A 14144-nucleotide genomic window follows, 5' to 3' on the forward strand; every position below is an offset into this window, starting at 1 on the left:
ACCACACTGAGATACCACCTCATACCAGAGTGGCTAAAATTAACAACTCAGGAAACAACAGATGTTGGCGAGGATATGGAGAAAGGGGAACCCTCTTGCACAGTTGGTGGGTGTGCAAATTGGTGCACCACCCTGGAAAACAGCGTGGAGTTTCCTCAAAAAATTAAAAATTGAATTACCCTATGATTCAGTGCTTGTACTACTAGGAATTTATTCAAAGGACACAGGAGGGTTGATTCATAGGGCCACATGATAGCAGCACTATCAACAATGTCAAATTATGGAAAGAGCCCAAATTTCCATCACTGATGAATGGATAATGAAGACATGGTATATTTACACAATGGAATACTACTCGGCGACAAAAAAGAATGAAATCCTGCCATTTGCAACAATGTGGATGGAATCAGAAGGTAAGTGAAATAAGTCAGTCAGAGAAAGACAGATATATTATTTCACTCATATGTGGAATTTGAGAAATTTTACAGGGGACCATCGGGGAAGGGAAGAAAAAAAGAAGATACAAACAGAGAGGAAGGCAAATCATACGAGGCCCTTAAATAGAACAACCTGAGGGTTGATGGAAGTGGGGGGTTGGGAGGATGGGAAAAATAGGTGGTGGGCATTGAGGAGGGCACTTGTCAAGTGAGGAGTGTTGGGTGTTGTATGTGAGTGATGTATCAAAGGAATCTACTCCTGAAGCCAAGACTACTCTGTATGTTAGCTGACTTGTTAATAATAATTTTAAAAAATGATATTAATTAAATAAAACAGTCCACTGAGATTTCTTTTCAAGAGGTATACAAAGGGGGTAAAATTAAAGTAGGTATTATTATTATGACAGGCTTGAATCCCTTTGCCATATTCTTCTCTCATCTGGGCATACTTAAATATGTTTTACGCTTTTAGAATATCATCTCTGAAGCAAATATAATATTTCACATATGGTCTGATCAGCACTGGGATGGGCAAAATTTAGAAAAGCCTCATTCTACCTTAGATTTCTATCGATGCAGGGTGTGGTCTCATTAACAGTAGTGGTGGTTCTGTCATAGTTTTGACTCAAACTGATCTCAAAATTGATTAAAATATTCACCAACTTTTAAAATTCTTTCTAATCTGTCTGTACTTGTACATCTGATTCCTTTGACTTATACCCAGGATCTTATAGTTATCACTACTAAATGTCACATTATTAGATTTAACAGAGGATCCTTTTTGAATGATGAATCTGTGCTAATGCAGATTCACTGTCATGACCCCCTGAACAATTCCACTTGTGAATTTGTACTGTGTTTCCCCTAAATCATTAAACTATCTGATAACACAAAGGAGTAATGAAATAGGCTTGAGAACAAAGTCCTGAATCTGATACTTGGGTAAGTTTACTTAACGAAATTTCAAACTATCTCATAAACCATCTAACTGGTCAATTTCCCCATCTTGTCCACAAGAACTTCATAAGGCCCCTTCTGGAATAAACTTGGTGAGATCCAGATCCAGCTGGGCTGATCTACCATTTCCATAAGCCAACCAGAAACACGATTAAATATTTTCTTTATGGAAGTGGTTCAAGATGGAGATGTAGGAGATCCTGAACACACCTCTTCCCTTGGACACACTGAATCTACAGTTATATACAGAATAATTTTGTCTGAAAAAAAAAAAGAAACCCTCTAAAAACTAGCTGAGTGATTCCTACACACTGGGCAAATGAGAAAAAGCTCACATCAAAGTGGATAGAAGAAACAGATACAATCTGACCCTAAATCTCTTACCCAGCATGATGAGCCACAACTGGGAGGGAATTCAAAACTCTAAGCTTCTCCCTGAGGAGTGAAGTGTCTGAGCCTTACATCTGGCACCCCAATTTTAATATCTACACCTGACAGACAAGCCCCCAAAGCATCTAGCTTTGAAAGCCAACAGGGCTTGTGTCCACAAGGACCCACAGGCTACAGCTAAGTGAGAAACAGCTCTTAAAGGGTCCACAGGCACTCACCCACCCCAGGGTCCAGCATAGAGGAAGCCACCTGAAAAGTGCCCAGACTTTCTGTGAAAGAGACTTATTTGCCTACCTTAAGGCTCCGCTCTGAGGGGTAAGCATTTAATGTAAACCACATCTAGGGGCTTAGAAAAACTCTCCTCAAAGACAGAGACCAGCAGGCACCATCTTTATGCTCTCCTTTTGCCTCATTGGCAGAATTTGCTAATTGCTCCCTGGTATCTCCAGGAAAGGAGCTTAGACCCTCCTCAGACACTCTCTGAATTTTGCAGCCACCACCAAGGAGATACCCCTAGATCACATGGCTGTAGTGGCTAGTGGGTCCTACAGGACTGTAACAAATAAAGAAAGACTGATTAACAGGCCACCACTCCCAAGGCACAGGAGAGTGCACAGACTGAAGCACCCGCCTTTCTCTGGAAAAGGCCAATCTGATTAATCTTTGTTGCTGTGGCCTGAGGGCAGACTTCTAATTAAAAAGACAACTGAGGGCCAACCATAATCCTCTACAGGGAACTTGGAGAATAGGCACTATCTTCAGGTCCTCCTTCTGCTGCACTGCAGGGCACTGGTAACTGCTGGAGGGAAATCTGGACAAAGATCTGGTGCCCCAGTTTCTATGTCCAGTGCACTGGATTTTGTGGCTGCCACCCAGGGGACATTCTTTGATCTAATGGTCCGTGGGGTTTGTATTCATGGTTCCCATGGGACTGTAAGAAGTTCAGCGCTAGCCACCACTGCAAGGGCACACTGTATATACAGACTGAACTATAATGTCAGTTTTTTCTACGAAAGAGGCCTGACAGCCTTTCCCGGAATTTTGGCTTGAGGAGCAGACTTGTGGCTTGGCACACATCCAGGGGCCTACTCAGGTGTTCTCTGGGGATAGAGGCCACTGGAGGCCATCCTTGTGATCTTCCTCGGCTTCTCTCTAGGTCAAAGGTATCTCTAGGAAAGGAGCTTATGCTTTTTTTTGGTGCCCTGGCTTCTGTGTTTGTCAGGCAGGACTTACCTCTAGATTGCCTGGCTCTGGTGGTGCGCTCGGCTTATGACTGTGGGTCCCCCAGGACTGTAACAGACGGAGAAAGTTTTCTGAACCGACTACCACCCCAGGGCGCTGCAGAGAGGCAGGAGAATAAAGAATATACTTTTTCTGTGAAAGAGCCCTAGCAGCCTGTCTTCATACCTGAGGACTGAGAGGCAGGCTTCTCATTAAACAGACAAGTAAGGCCCAACTCTAATCCTTGTTAGAGACCTCCAGAGACTACAACTATGTCTTTGCTGCACTCTAGAGTGCTGGTATCTGCTAGAAGAGAGCTTATACACACATCTCTTGCCCAGTTTTTGCATCTGATGCCCTGGTATTTGTGTTTGATGCCCAGGTATTTCCCCTTGATTTCCTGCCTCTTATGGCCAGCAGAGCTTGTATTCATGAGTTCGAAGAGATGATGACAGATAAAGAAATGTTTCTTTTTTTTTAAGTTTATTTATTTTTGAGAGAGAGAGAAAGCATGAGTGGAGGAGGGGCACAGAGAAGGTGAAAGAGAGAGAATCCCAAGCAGGCTCTGCACTGTCAGCACAGAGCTCGACATGAAGCTTTGATGCAATGACTTGAGCTGAAGTCAGATGTTCAACCAACTGAGCCAGCCAGGTGCCCCAAAAAACAGTTCTTAAGTGGCTAACACTCCATTGGTCAGTATAGAAGGAACAGACACAACCCAGTCTTCTCTTGAAAGAGGTATATTTGCATACTTTAAACATTGCTGCTTGTGGGCCAGTCTTCCAATCAGCCTGAATCTAGGTGCTGACTGAGATCCTCCCCTTTGGGACATGGACAGGTCTTGACACACTCAACTACTGGGAATTAATAAAAATAAAGCTGACTGATTAGACAAGCACAAGACACGAACCAGGCTAGGGTTGAACAGTAATGATTATCTCCTAAGTAAGCCCATTCCTTCAAGACTAACAGAGGTGATTGCTTTTTCTAATGTACAGAAACCAACACAGAGGGGCAAGGAAAATTAAGAAACTGAGGAATATATTAAAAATGAAAGAACAAGATAAAACCTCAGAAAAAGATTTTAATGACTTGAAAATAAATTCTTTACCTGATAAAGAGTTCAAAATAATGGTTGTAAATATGCTCACTAAGCTTGGGAGAAGAACAAATGAGCACAGGGAGAATTTCAATGGAGATAGATAATATAAGAAAGTACCAAGTAGAAGTCTTAGAGCTGAGGAATACAATAATTGTACTGAAAAATACAATAAAGAGTTTCAACAGCAGACTAGAGGAGGTAGAAGAAAGGATCAGTAAACTTAAAGACAGGCTGGGGGAATTCACCCAATCAAAGCAGCACAAAGAAAGAAGAATTAAAAAGAGTATGATGGCGCCTGACGGGACACCCTCAGCAGACAAACATGTACCCTATAGGATGTCCAGAAGAAGAGAAAAAGGAGCAGAAATCTTCTCTGAAGAAATAATGACTGAATATTTCCCTATCCTGGGGGAAGAACTAGACATACAGATTCAGGAAGTCTACAGGTTGCAAATAAGATGAACGCAAAGAAACCCACACCAATGCACATTATAGTTAAAATGTCAAAAGTTAAAAGACAGGGAGAGAATCTAAAAAGCAGCAAGAGAAAAACAACTTGGTGCATAGAGAGATACAAAGTTTTCCAGACAAGCAAAAGCCAAAGAAGTTAATCACCACTAGACCAGCATTACAAGAACTGTTAATGGGAACTCTTTAAGTTGAGGTAAAGGGTGCTAATTAGTAACAGGCAAACATATAAAGTATAAATATCATTGATAAAGGTAAATATATAGTAAAATTCAAAATAATCTAATGTTGTAAAGTCAATTATAAAGTTAGTAACAAGGTCAAAGAGGCAACAGAAGTAAAAATAAGTATGACTACAATAATTTATTAAAGAATCCACGGGGCACCTGGGTGGCTCAGTTGGATAAGCGTCCAACTTCAGCTCGGGTCACAATCTCACGGTTTGTGGGTTTGAGTCCCACAGTGGGCTCTGTGCTGACAGCTCGGAGCCTGGAGCCTGCTTCAGATTCTGTGTCTCCCTCTCTCTCTGCCCCTAAACCACTCATGTTCTCTCTCTCTCTCTCTCTCTCTCAAAATAAATAAATAGACATAAACAAATTTTAAAAAAGAAAGAAAGAAAGAAAGAATCCACAAAACATGGAAATTGTGACATCAAAAATATAAACATGGGGGGAGTGAAAAGATTGTATTTAGAATACAATCAAAGTTAAGTTCTTTTCAGGTTAAAGTAGACTGTTATAAGTTGTTTTATGGAATCCTTGTGGTAACCACAAAGGAAAAACTTTTGGAAATGCACAAAAATTAAAGACAAAGGAATCTAGGCATACTCTGCAGAAAATAATCAAATCATGAAGGAATAGAGCGAAAGAAGAAAGGACAAAAGGAATTACAAAACATTGGGAAAACAACCAACAAAACGGCAATAAGTACACTCCTAGCAATAATTACTTTAAATGTAAATGTACTCAATAACATTGTGACATGTTAGACTAGCTAGGAAATGAAGAACAAAGCCTAAAGTTAATAGAAGGTAGTAAATGACAAAGATTGAATGGAAATAACTGAAATAAAGGCTTAAAATAGAAAATATTAATAGAAATATCAATAAGAAAGATAAATAAATCTAAAAGCATAATTTTGAAAAGATAAACAAAATTGACAAACCTTTAGATTCACCAAGAAAAAAGAGAGTAGGACTCATCCCAGGGATACAAGGATACTGCAACATCCACAAATCATTATGATACAACACATTAATAAAATGAAGGATAAAAATTATATGATCATCTCTATAATGCACAGAAAGCATTTGATAAAATTCTGTCTACAAGAGACTCATTTTAGACCTCAGGACCCCTTCAGGTTGAGAGTGAGGGGATGGAGAACTATTTATCATGCCACTGGAAGTCAAAAGAAAGCTGGAGTAGCCATACTTATATCAGACAAACTAGACTTTAAATTAAAGGCTGTAACAAGAGATGAAGAAGGGCATTACATAATAATCACAGGGTCTATACATCAGGAAGAGCTAACAATTATAAATGTCTATGTGCCGAATACCGGAGACCTCAAATATATAAAACAATTACTCACAAACATAAGCAACCTTATTGATAAGAATGTGATAGTTGCAGGGGACTTTAACACCCCACTTACAGAAATGGATAGATCATCTAGACACACGGTCAATAAAGAAACAAGGGCCCTGAATGAGACATTGGATCAGATGGACTTGACAGATATATTTAGAACTCTACATCCCAAAGCAACAGAATATACTTTCTTCTCGAGTGCACATGGAACATTCTCCAAGATAGATCACATACTGGGTCACAAAACAGCCCTTCACGAGTATACAAGAATTGAAATTATACCATGCATACTTTCAGACCACAATGCTATGAAGCTTGGAAATCAACCACAGGAAAAAGTCTGGAAAACCTCCAAAAGCATGGAGGTTAAAGAACACCCTACTAACGAATGAGTGGGTCAACCAGGCAATTAGAGAAGAAATTAAAAAATATATGCAAACAAATGAAAATGAAAATACAACAATCCAAACGCTTTGGGACGCAGCGAAGGCAGTCCTGAGAGGAAAATACATCGCAATCCAGGCCTATCTCAAGAAACAAGAAAAATCCCAAATACAAAATCTAACAGCACACCTAAAGGAACTAGAAGCAGAACAGCAAAGGCAGCCTAAACCCAGCAGAAGAAGAGAAATAATAAAGATCAGAGCAGAAATAAACAATACAGAATCTAAAAAAACTGTAGAGCAGATCAACGAAACCAAGAGTTGGTTTTTTGAAAAAATAAACAAAATTGACAAAGCTCTAGCCAGGCTTCTCAAAAAGAAAAGGGAGATGACCCAAATAGATAAAATCATGAATGAAAATGGAATTATTACAACCAATCCCTCAGAGATACAAACAATTATCAGGGAATACTATGAAAAATTATATGCCAACAAACTGGACAACCTGGAAGAAATGGACAAATTCCTGAACACCCACACGCTTCCAAAACTCAATCAGGAGGAAATAGAAAGCTTGAACAGACCTATAACCAGTGAAGAAATTGAATCAGTCATCAAAAATCTCCCAACAAATAAGAGTCCAGGACCAGATGGCTTCCCAGGGGAGTTCTACCAGACGTTTAAAGCAGAGATAATACCTATCCTTCTCAAGCTATTCCAAAAAATAGAAAGGGTAGGAAAACTTCCAGACTCATTCTATGAAGCCAGTATTACTTTGATTCCTAAACCAGACAGAGACCCAGTAAAAAAAAGAGAACTACAGCCAATATCCCTGATTAATATGGATGCAAAAATTCTCAATAAGATACTAGCAAATCGAATTCAACGGCATATAAAAAGAATTATTCACCATGATCAAGTGGGATTCATTCCTGGGATGCAGGGCTGGTTCAACATTCGCAAATCAATCAATGTGATACATCACATTAATAAAAGAAAAGAATCATATGATCCTGTCAATCGATACAGAAAAGGCCTTTGACAAAATTCAGCAACCTTTCTTAATAAAAACCCTCGAGAAAGTCAGGATAGAAGGAACATACTTAAAGATCTTAAAAGCCATTTATGAAAAGCCCACAGCTAACATCATCCTCAATGGGGAAAAACTGACAGCTTTTTCCCTGAGATCAGGAACATGACGGGATGTCCACTTTCACCGCTATTGTTTAACATAGTACTGGAAGTTCTAGCATCAGCAATCAGACAACAAAAGGAAATCAAAGGCATCAAAATTGGCAAAGATGAAGTTAAGCTTTCACTTTTTGTAGATGACATGATATTACATGGAAAATCCGATAAACTCCACCAGAAGTCTGCTAGAACTGATACAGGAATTCAGCAAAGTTGCAGGATAAAAAATCAATGTACAGAAATCAGTTGCATTCTTATACACTAATAATGAAGCAACAGAAAGACAAATAAAGAAACTGATCCCATTGACAATTGCACCAAGAAGCATAAAATACCTAGGAATAAATCTAATCAAAGATGTAAAAGATCTGTATGCTGAAAACTATAGAAAGCTTATGAAGGAAATTGAAGAGGATATAAAGAAATGGAAAAACACTCCATGCTCATGGATTGGAAGAATAAATATTGTCAAAATGTCAATACTACCCAAAGCTATCTACACATTCAATGCAATCACAATCAAAATTGCACAAGCATTCTTCTCAAAACTAGAACAAGCAATTCTAAAATTCATATGGAACCACAAAAGGCCCCGAATAGCCAAAGGAATTTTGAAGAAGAAGACCAAAGCAGGAGGCATCACAATCCCAGACTTTAGGCTCTACTACAAAGCTATAATCATCAAGACAGCATGGTATTGGCACAAAAACAGATACATAGACCAATGGAATAGAATAGAAACCCCAGAACTAGACCCACGAACCTATGGCCAACTAATCTTTAACAAAGCAGGAAAGAATATCCAATGGAAAAAAGACAGTCTCTTTAACAAATGGTGCTGGGAGAACTGGACGGCAACATGCAGAAGGTTGAAACTAGACCACTTTCTCACACCATTCACAAAAATAAACTCAAAATGGATAAAGGACCTGAATGTGAGACAGGAAACCATCAAAACCCTAGAGGAGAAAGCAGGAAAAGACCTCTCTGACCTCAGCCGTAGCAATCTCTTACTCGACACATCCCCAAAGGCAAGGGAATTAAAAGCCAAAATGAATTACTGGGACCTCATGAAGATAAAAAGCTTCTGCATAGCAAAGGAAACAACCAACAAAACTAAAGGGCAACCAACGGGAATGGGAAAAGATATTTTTAAATGACATATCGGACAAAGGCTAGTATCCAAAATCTATAAAGAGCTCACCAAACTCCACACCTGAAAAACAAATAACCCAGTGAAGAAATGGGCAGAAAACATGAATAGACACTTCTCTCAAGAAGACATCCAGATGGCCAACAGGCACATGAAAAGATACTCAATGTCGCTCCTCATCAGGGAAATACAAATCAAAACCACACTCAGATATCACCTCACGCCTGTCAGAGTGGCCAAAATGAACAAATCAGGAGACTATAGATGCTGGAGAGGATGTGGAGAAACGGGAACCCTCTTGCACTGTTGGTGGGAATGCAAATTGGTGCAGCCACTCTGGAAAACAGTGTGGAGGTCCCTCAAAAAATTAAAAATAGACCTACCCTATGACCCAGCAGTAGCACTGCTAGGAATTTACCCAAGGGATACAGGAGTACTGATGCATAGGTGCACTTGTACCCCAATGTTTATAGCAGCACTCTCAACAATAGCCAAATTATGGAAAGAGCCTAAATGTCCATCAACTGATGAATGGATAAAGAAATTGTGGTTTATATACACAATGGAATATTACGTGGCAATGAGAAAGAATGAAATATGGCCCTTTGTAGCAACGTGGATGGAACTGGAGAGTGTTATGCTAAGTGAAATAAGTCATACAGAGAAAGACAGATATCTTATGGTTTCACTCTTATGTGGATCCTGAGAAGCTTAAGAGAAACCCATGGGGGAGGGGAAGGAAAAAAAAAGAGGTTAAAGTGGAAGAGAGCCAAAGCATAAGAGACTCTTAAAAACTGAGAACAAACTGAGGGTTGATTGGGGGTGGGAGGGAGGGGAGGGTGGGTAATGGGTATTGAGGAGGGCACCTTTTGGGATGAGCACTGGGTGTTGTATGGAAACCAATTTGACAATAAACTTCATATATTAAAAAAAAAAACAAAAAAAATAAATGAAATCAGTAAAGTTTCAGGATACAAAATCAATGCACAAAAATCTGGTGTGTTTCTATACACTAATAATAAACTATAAAAAAAGAAATTAAGAAAATAATCCCCTTTACAATAGCATCAAAACAAATAAAATGTCTAGGAATAAATCTATCCAAGAAGGTGAAAGGTTTGTACCCTGAAAACACTAGAAAATGAAGAATAAATCAAAGACACAAATAAATGAAAGATAGTCCATGTTCATGAATTGGAAGAGTTACTGTTAAAATGTTCATACCACCTAAAGTAATCTAGAGATTCAATGCAATTCGTATCAAAATTCTGAAGGCATTTTTCACAGAAATAGAACAAACAATCCTAAAATTTATATGTAATCACAAAAGAATCCAAATCGTCAAAGGAATCCTGAGAAACAAGAACAAAGCTAGAGGCATCATGCTTTGAGGTTTCAAACTATATTACAGAATTAGAGTAATCAAAACAGTACAGTATTAGCATTCAAGATGACACACAGCTCAACAGAACAGAACAGAGAGCCTAGAAATAAACTCATACATTTAAGGCCAGATAGTTTATGACAAAGAAGCCAAGAATATGCAGTGAGGAGAGGACAGTCTCTTCAATAAGTGGTGTTGTGGAAACTGGACAGCCACATACAAAAGAATGAATCTGGAACACTATCTACAACATACACGAAAACTAACACAAAATGGACGAAAGACCTGAAAACATAAAACTCCTGGAAGAAAACATAGGGGATAAGTTCCTTGACATTGATCTTGGCAATTATTTTGTAGAATTCACACCAAAAGCAAAGGCAACCCAGGCAAAACCAAACAAGTGGGACTGTATTAAACCAACTACTTCTGCACAATAAAGGAAACCATCCACAAACTGATGAGTAGCCTAATGAGTAGGAGGAAATATTTGCAAATCATATGTCTGATAAGGGGAAACATCCAAAATATATTTTAAAAACTCATATAATTCAGTAACAACAATAACTAAAAGCCCAATCTGAATAACACATGGGCAGACGGTCTGGACAGACATTGTTTCTAGAGAAGAAACACAGATGACCAAAAGGCACATGAAAAGATGCTCAACTTAACTTATCATCAGAGAAATGAAAATCAAAACCACAATAAGATATTACTTGATACTTGTTTACATGGCTTCATCAAAAGGAAAAAAAAATGTTAGTGAGGATATGGAGAAAAGGGAGCATTTCTGCCCTGTTAATGGGAATGTAGATTGGTGCAGCCACTATGAAAACGGCATGGAGGTTTCTCAAATAATTAACAGAAGTACCACATGATCCAACAATTCCACTTCTGGGTATTTATCTGAAGGAAAGGAAAACACTAACTGAAAAGGACATATGTGCCCCATATTCACTGCAGCATTATTACAATAGTCAAACTGTGGAAGCAATCTTAGTGTCCATTACTGGATGAGTGCATAAGAAACTAGGATTATTATTTAGCCAATAAAAGAAGGAAATGTTGCCATTTGTGAGGACATGGATGGACTTGGAGGGCACCATGCTAAGTGAAATAAATCAGACAGAGAAAGACAAATACTACATGAGCTATATTTGGAATCTAAAAATACCAAACTCTTAGATAAAGAGAACAGAGTGGGGGTTGCCAGAGGCAGGGCCTGAAGGGCAGGAGAAATGGGTCAAGGGAGGTCGAAAGGTACAAACTACCAGTAATAAAATAATAAAATGATGGGGATGTAAGGTACAGACAGCATGGTGACTGCAGTTATTAATACTGCTTTGTATATTTGAAAGTTGCTAAGAGAGTAGATCTTAAAGGTGCTTCCACAAGAAAAAACATGTTAACGATGTGGTGATAGATTTAACTACAATTGTGCTTGAAGTCATTCCACAATATATAAAAGTATCAAATCATGTTGCACATTTGAAACTAATATAATGTTATATGTCGATTATATCTCAATCATTCAATCATTCAGTATTTTTATTATAATTGTTTTACACATCAAGGTCTGTTCATGTTGATGATAGGGTCTTCTTTAAGGGTCTTTTGATTTGAAAATTCATTTTGGAGTTATCCCTAGAATTAATATGGAGGCCACTGACCTACTTTTTGTATCATAATGTATTCATATATTATCCAGTGTAAGTGCAGTACACCTGTACAACCAAATGTGGTATGTAAAGGAAAGGGATAGAAGTATAGAGACAAAAAGTACCTGGAAAAGAGTAGAGGAAACATCCCCCAGGAAAAAAGACAGTACTCTGTTGAATTGAATGGAATTTTGTTACATGGATGGTTTTGGAAAATTCTACAGTGTCTTTTTCTCCCTTCAAAAAGAGGAGCCTAATTCTCCTCCCTTTGAGTATGCAGGACTTAGAGACCCACTTCTAAAGTCTAGATATGGCTAAAGTGACAGTGTGTGACTAGTTTGTAAATGGTATGGAAGCTTCTGCCGCTCTCTCTGTCAGATCATGAGCTCTGGAGAAAGTTAGCTGCCATTCGTGAAGCCTATGGAGATTCCCATGTGGTAAGTTACTGAAGCTTCCTGCCAAAAGCCTTATGAGTCAGCCGTCTTGGAGGCAGATCCTCCGGCCCCACCAAGCCATCAGGTGACTGCAGCCTAGGTCAACATCCTGACTGCAACACAAGAAGTGCCTGGCTCAGAACTAGCTAGCTAAGCCACTCCCAAATTCCTGACCCATAGAAACTCTGAGAAGATAAAGGTGTGTTGTTTGAAGCCAATATGTTTTGGGGGAAATCTGTTACACAGAAATAAAGAACTAATATATTAGGTGTTCAATGACACTAGCCTTGCCAAATGTTTTATTTATTTATTATTTATTTGATTATGCCAGCTTTACTCATAATTGGTAAAACATAGAAACAACCAAGATGTCCACCAGTATACGAATCTAATGAAGAAACCGTGATATACCCAGGCAATGGAGTATCATTTAGAGCCAGAAGAAATGACCTCTCATATCATGAAAAGACTTGGAGGAATCATAAATGCATATTTCTCAGTATAAAAAAAATCTGAAATGAGACCCAGTATATGACATTCTGTTTTCAGAGACTGAGCAAGGGGAGGAATCAATAGGTGGAGCACAGAGGATTTTTAGGGCAGTGAAAAGGTCTGTATGATACCATAAAGAGGGACATTTGTCTAAACCTATAGAATGTACATCAGGAGTCAACTCTAAGGTATACTACTGACTTTGGGTAATTATGATGGATGAATGCAGTTTCATCAATGTGAAAACATACCATTTGGGGGGGTGTTGATAAATAGGGAAGGGATGCATGTGTGGCAGCAGTGAGTATATAGCAAGTTTCTGTACCATCCTGTCAATTTGGCTGTGAACCTAAAATTTATTAATTTATTTACTTATTTGTTTACTTGTTTCAAGTTTTAATTTAAATTCCAGTTTGTTCACACATAGTGTAATATTAGTTTCAGGAGTAGAATTTAGTGATTCCTCACTTACATACAACACCCAATGCTCATCACAACATGTGCTGTCTTCAATATCCATCACTTATTTAACTATACCCCCCACCCACCTACCTCCCCTTCAGCAACCCTCAGTTTTTTCTCTATAGTTAAGAGTCTGTTTCTTGGTTTGCCTTTCTCTATTTCCCTCCCATGTTCATCTGTTTCATTTCTTAAATTCCACATATGAGTGAAATTATGGTATTTGTCTTTCTCTGACTGACTTATTTCACTTAACATAATACATCCTAGCTCCATCTATGTCATTGCAAATGGCAAGAGTTCATTCCTTTTGGTGGCTGGGTAATATTCCACTGTAAATATATATGACATGTTCATTATTCATTCAACAGTTGAGGGACATTTGGGCTCCTTTCATACTTTGGTAATTGTTGATAATGCTGCTCTAAAAATTAGGGTGCATGTATCCCTTCGAATCAGTATTTTTTTTATCCTTTGGGCAAATACCTAGTAGTGCAATTGCTACACCGTGGGGTAGCTCTATTTTTAACTTTTTGAGGAACTTTTATATTGTTTTCCAGAATGGCTGTACCAGTTTGCATTCCCACCAGCAACAGAAGAGGGTTACCCTTTCTCCACAGCCTCACCAACATCTGTTGTTTCCCATGTTGTTAGTTTTAGCCATTCTGACAAGCGAGAGGTGACACCTTACCATAGTTTTGACTTGTATTTCTCTGATGATCAGTAATGTTGAACATCTAACCTTTCCTATGTCTGTTAGCCATCTGGATCTTTTCTTTGGAAAAAATCGATAAAGAAATTACCAAACTTAATGCACAAA

General features: G+C 38.5%; 1 protein-coding gene across 1 annotated transcript in view; it reads right to left on the bottom strand.

Annotated features, from left to right (window-relative positions):
• Positions 1–14144, bottom strand: part of LOC102900754 — a 160140-nt gene that overhangs the window by 96320 nt on the left and 49676 nt on the right. The window lies entirely within an intron of this gene.

This window comes from Felis catus, chromosome F1 (assembly GCF_018350175.1).
Source record: "Felis catus isolate Fca126 chromosome F1, F.catus_Fca126_mat1.0, whole genome shotgun sequence".
Classification (NCBI taxonomy): Eukaryota; Metazoa; Chordata; class Mammalia; order Carnivora; family Felidae; genus Felis; species Felis catus.